We start from the raw sequence: 5,930 nt of genomic DNA, 5'->3' as shown, positions 1-5,930 counted from the left end.
AAGAAATACCTAGAAGATCTAAATTCCTGAAAAAGGACTCCATCCTAGATTGTCCATCATTACATTGCTCAGGTTAATACAATTTAGAATAAAAATTCTTAAACACAACATTAGTCATTTTAGAATTACTAGTGAGGGCTCCTGTCCCATCCCTAGTTGAAGCAATAGTCTGAGAGGCATTTTTCTTTCTAGCTAAATAAGCCAAGTACCTACCTGGTTTTTCACCACGTTCAAACAATCGTTGTTTAGCAAATGTCAATTTTCTTTTGGCTGCTTGTGTAAGTAAAGAGTTTAGTGTACAGCGTAGGGCTGTGATATTCTGTAACCTGGCTGCAGAAGGCTTATTAATATAATCCTTTTTTTTAGATTATGAGAACACTCAGTCCTCTTTCATTGTCATTTAGAAATGCATACATGCATTAAGAAATGATACAATGTTTCTCCGGAGTGATATCACAGAAAACAGGACAGACCAAAGACTAACACTGACAGAACCACATAATTATAACATATAGTTACAGCAGTGCAAAGCAATACCATAATGTGATAAAGAGCAGACCATGGGCACAGTAAAAAAAAAAGTCTCAAAGTCCCAAGTCGATCGACTCCTGAGTCCCGATAGCAGGCGGCAAAAGGGAGAAACTCCCTGCCATAAACCTCCAGGCACCGTCAACTTGCCGATACCTTGGAAGCAGCCGATCACAGCCGACCCTGAGTCCATCTGTCCGAAAACTCCGAGCTTCCGAACAGCCTCTCCGATACAGCTTCCTGAGTGCCATCCTCTGCCAAGCGTTTTCGACCTTTCCCCAGCCGCTGAAACACGCAAAGCCGAGGATTTTGGGGCCTTCAGCTCTGGCGATTCCATTTACCACACAGTAGCAGCGGCAACGAAGCAGGCATTTCAGAAGGTTTCCAGATGTTCTTCCGCACTCTCATGTCTGTCTCCATCAAATCAGAATCGTGCACGGTCCCCTACTTGACAGATAACAGACATCACCACCGAAGTGGCCACGCGCTGCCGTCGCACCGCTATCTTCTCCCCCCTCCCAGGAGGATTTTCAGCTGCCGCAAGCCTTGCTTCCACTAGGCGCTGCTGTTCCACAGCTTGTCGCTTCTTAAGAGTAGAGTAGGAGATAATTAATCTCCTTGCATAAGCCTTAGCGGTTTCCCAGATCATTGATGGAATTAATAGATAGGAAAGTTTTAAATTCGGAAGTAAAGTAGTCTATAAATTTATTATCTTTTAGAATAAAAGGATTCGGCCTCCAATGTCTTGATCGTGCTGAATTATCTTTGGGCTTAATATTTAAATATACTGCTGCATGATCAGAAACAGCGATATTTCCAATTGTGCAGGATACAACTAAATCTAGGAGCATTTTGGGGGTTAGAAAAATGTTTATTTTGGTATAACACTTGTGTGGATTAGAAAAAAATGTGAAGTCTTTGTCTGAGGGATGTAACAACTTCCAGACATCCATAAGTCCTAGTTCTCCACATAAGCCCATGATTTGTTTGGACTGTGAGGAGAGCAATGGGGGACCTCTAGGCACTCTGTCCATCAATGGGACAATGAGACAATTATAATCCCCATCTACAATAATGTTTTGTATTGAAAAGCTTGTAAGTTTGGAGATAGCATCTATTAGGAATTTGAGAGGATGAGCTGGAGGGCAGTAAACATTGAGGTTACCATATTTCTCTCCATGTATTGAAGCCTTAACAATCACAAATCTCCCATACGTATCCTTAATGTAGTCTAATAACTTAAAAGGTAGGTTCTTCCTAATTAAAATGGCCACCCCAGTACTCCTGGTATTAAAAGATGAAAAATAGACTCGATCAAATCCACTCTGTTGCAGTTTTAGATGTTCTTTATCATTTAAATGTGTCTCTTGCAATAAGGCTATGTCCACCCTTTCCTTTTTCAGGTTTAGTAGGATTTTCTTTCTCTTGATTGGTGAATGACTCCCCTTAATGTTCCAAGTGCACAATTTTAAGATATTACTGATCATATCCCTTTATAACAATCATTTGACTCCGGAGGAGAAGAAACCCGACTTAAGATCAGCTGAGTAGCAATAAGTGAATTAAAAAAAACACACACAAAAATAACAAAGCGCCAACAGCGCTGAACAAGAAGACTTACCCCACACTTAAAGGGGATATCTGAACCTTCTAGCACCCCATATTCTGCCCCACTGCCAATGTGGCATTTAACATAGTCAAAAATGAAAACAGGGCATAATTTATCAATCCACCGATTTGTTACTGTCATGCTTAAGCTCCTTCAGGCTGGAGCAGCACCGCTAACTTAAATAAATAATGAAACTATATTAATCAAAACAAACACGTTACCCATCCTATAAGATATTTTGCTGTTGAGTAATGAAAAGGTAAAATAATGGGACCATTGAGCATGTTATCGCCCATAACCAGGGCTACACAATATATACATTCTTTAGCTCAATGTGTCTACAAAAGTTTTAGCTCGCCAGGAGAATCAAATATCTTGGTGGTTCCGTTGTAGGTGATCTTCAGTGCCGCTGGGTACAGCATAAACTACTGGATTCCGGATTTCCTCAGCGCTTCTTTACCTGGTCAAATTCCTTGTGCTTCCGAATAACAGCTGCTGAAAAATCTTGAAAAAACATAAGCCTGGATCCCTCATATATTAAAGCCCGGGCATCAGTCCCATGGTGTCTCGAAACCTCCATCACTCTTTGCTTATTACCGAAATTATGGAACTGCATGAGGACAGGTCGAGGGCATTGGTCTGGGCCCGGTTTTGGAGCCAGTGTACGATGAGCTCTTTCCACTTTTAATGCGACAAGCCTTGGTTTCCAAATCAAAAAACTTGACAGCTGGCTGGCTGCCTTCTGTACCTTCAGGTAGATTGATAATCTGTATGTTCTTCCTCCTACCTCTATTCTCAAGATCATCGAATTGGTCAGACAGGCTTTGAACTTGCTTTTCTAGCACCTGGATGTGGATCTGGGCTTGATCAGCTACAGTTTCTACAGCGGAGACTCAGCCCTCGGCCTTGGTCATTCTTGTATCAAGATTTTTAAGCTCCAATGTGTGGTTCTGGAGTGTTAAAAAGAGTGGACCCAGCTTCTCGTCCATCATTTTGGATATGTTCTCCATAACTTCCTGAATTACTTGATGAAAAGCAGGGTCCAACGTGGTAGCATAGCTAGCAGCAGCTAGCTTTTCAGCCCCGGGGAAGCGCTCTGTGAAGTCCATCCTGGCCGCCCTTTTAGTGCTTTTCGATGGCATGGTGTTGAAGCAGCTCAAAAATAATACTCATCAATGTTCATGTCATTAAATCCGACACTTGGGCATTTAAAAAAAAAGTTGGAACGGATAGGTTTATATGCGAAATGATCAGTGTTGCGATGCTGAGCTCAGCAAGCAGACCTTTCGCTGTGCTGCCATCTTGAGCACTCAGAACTAGAACTTTTATTTACAACAGCAAACTGCAACCACGTTTTCACCATACAAGTTTCTTGATCATTCTGTCATTTCTGCACATGCTCCGAACTCTATCCAATCATGTTCTTACACGTGACACGTGATATCACCATACCCTCCCCAACTCCTGTCACCCCTTTCTTCCTGATCCCTATTGCAAACACCTTCCTCCAGTACTGCTACATACCAGCAACACTTCCTATTCAGTTAAATTTAGGATCTTGACCTGAAATATTGGAATTGGAATTACTTATTTATTGTCACCATAAGACCATAAGACATAGGAGTAGGATTAGACCATTCAGCCCATCGAGTCTTCTCCACCATCCATCATGGCTGATATATTATCCCTCTGATTCCCATTTTTGTGCCTTCTCCCCATAATCTTTGGAGCTTGATTAATCAAGAACTTATCAGCCACCGCTTTAAGTATGCCCATGACTTACCTCCACAGCTGTTTGTAGCAATAAATTCCATGTGTTCACCATCCTCTAAAGACTAAAGATATTCCTCATCATCTCTTTTCTAAATGGATTCTGAGACCCTATTCTGAGGCTGTGCCCTCTGGTCCTAGACTCCCTCACTATAAGAAACATCTTCTCCACATCCGCTCTACCTTGGCTTGTCAATATTCAATAGGTTTCAATGCGATCCCTCTTCATTCTTCTAATCTCCAGTGAGTACAGGCCCAGAGCTATCAAACACTCCTCATACATTAGCTTTCATTCCCGGAATCGTTCTCATGATTCTCCTCTGGACCTTCTCCAATGCCAACACATGTTTTCTTAGATAAGGGGCCCAAAGCTGCTCTCAATACTCCAAGTGCAGTCTGAAAAACGCCTTATAAAGGCTCAGCATTACATCCTTGCTTTTATATTCTAGTCCTCTCAAAATGAATGTTGATATTGCATTTGCCTTCCTCACCACCAACTCAACTTACAATTTAACCTTTAGGGAATCCTGCACGAGGACTCCCAAGTCCCTTTGTACCTCAGATTTTTGAATTTTCTCTCCATTTAGAAAATAGCCTATGCTTTTATTTCTATACCAAAAATGCATGATCATACACTTCCGAACACTATATTCCATCTTCCCATTCTTCCGATCTGTCTAAAACGCCCTGCTTCCTCAACGCCACCTGCCCCACCACCTATTTTCGTATCGTCTGTAAACTTGGCCACAAAGTTATTAATTTTGTCATCCAAATCATTGACATATGACATTAAAAGAAGCAGTCCCAACACTGACCCTCGCAGAACACCACTAGTCACTGGCATCAAACCAGAAAAGACCCTCTTTATTCCACTCTTTGCCTCCTGCTAGTCAGCCAATCTATCCTTGCTATTATATTTCTTGTAATGCTATGGACTCTCATCTTGTTAAGGAGTCTCATGTGCACCACCTTGTCAAAGGGATTCTGAAAAACCAAGTGAACAACATCCACTGACTCTCCTTTGTCTATCCTGCCAAATGGCCTATTTCTGCTCCTGTGACCCTGGTGGAAACCCACATAGTCAAAAGGAGAAGATACAAACTCCTTACAGACAGCATTGGAAATTGAATCTTAATTGGTGACCTCTGGCTCTGTAAAGCATTATAATTACCACTGGTGTGGTTAGATGCTGCTAACATGACAATGCCTTCAACATTTGTATGTGCAAGGCCACCAGGGCCCTTTCATCCTTATCAAGGGGAATGTTAACCTTCTCTATGCTGATTCCCTTTGTCTATCCTGCCTGTTATTTTGAGTCATAGAATCATAGAACACTGCAGCACAGAAAGAGGCCGTTTGACCCATCTAGTCCTTGCTGGACTGTTAATCTGCCTAGTCCCATCAATCTGCACTCAGACCATAGCTCTCCATACCCCTCCCATCCATGTACCTTTCCAAATTTTTCTTAAATGTTGAAATCGAACCTCTATCCACCACTTCTGCTGGCAGCTTATTCCCCTCTCTCAACAACGCTGAGTGAAGAAGTTCCACCTCATCTTCCCCTTAAACATTTCACCTTTCACCCTTAACCCATGACCTCTAGTTCTAGTCTCTCCCAACTGCAGTGGAAAAAGCCTGCTTACATTCACCCTATATATAGCCCCATAATTTTGAATACCTCCATAAAATAATAATAATAATAACCGATCTGGGAAATTTACAAAGAGAAATAAGAACCAAAATGACAAATTTTAGTAAGCATTATGTACACTCGAACAGACTACCTAGGATAGAAGGAGGAAGAGGAATAACAGACATTAAAAATTGACACAACAGTCAGATATAACTTCTCAGGATATATTTTCATCAATGAAAACAGGATTCAGCACTCCACGTGAGTGAATGCAGTTCTGATAAGAAGTACACACCACTAAACTTAAATGAAAGCACAACCCAGAAAGATGAAGTAATTATCATTCTAGAAGAAAAAGTCACACAATGGAAGAACATGACCCTCCATGGA

At 41.5% G+C, this 5,930-nt stretch overlaps 1 pseudogene; it reads right to left on the bottom strand.

The window, feature by feature from the left end:
- Positions 1-5,077: 5,077 nt before the first annotated feature.
- On the bottom strand, positions 5,078-5,184 carry LOC134337633 (U6atac minor spliceosomal RNA; annotated as a pseudogene).
- Between the last annotated feature and the right edge of the window lie 746 nt (positions 5,185-5,930).

The sequence above is a fragment of the Mobula hypostoma genome, chromosome 24 (genome assembly GCF_963921235.1).
Source record: "Mobula hypostoma chromosome 24, sMobHyp1.1, whole genome shotgun sequence".
In the NCBI taxonomy this organism is placed as follows: Eukaryota; Metazoa; Chordata; class Chondrichthyes; order Myliobatiformes; family Myliobatidae; genus Mobula; species Mobula hypostoma.
Note: the sequence above shows the minus strand (reverse complement) of the source record. Positions and strands in the feature narration are given on the sequence as shown.